This window comes from Penaeus monodon, chromosome 25, assembly GCF_015228065.2.
Source record: "Penaeus monodon isolate SGIC_2016 chromosome 25, NSTDA_Pmon_1, whole genome shotgun sequence".
Lineage (NCBI taxonomy): Eukaryota > Metazoa > Arthropoda > Malacostraca > Decapoda > Penaeidae > Penaeus > Penaeus monodon.
Window position 1 is genome coordinate 34,867,333 of NC_051410.1, and position 258 is coordinate 34,867,590.

Consider the following 258-nt stretch of genomic DNA (forward strand, 5'->3'; position numbering starts at 1 on the left):
GGTACGTTCTTATAATGCAAGTGACCTGGGATCATGCAGCGCGGCCAGGTCATCTCAGGGCAAAAAGACCTGGATTGCATTTGTTGGCGACTCGAACGGCAGGCAAAAAGTCCACTCTTTCTTGTACTTTCTTCCCCATGACCTGGAATACACTTTTTTCCTCGGTGACAAGCAGGTCAGTAAGGAAGGTTTGACCAGGAAGTGTCATTGTTTGTGTTTGTTGAAGTGGTGGGTGGTCTTGTGTTTGTTCTTTGGGAA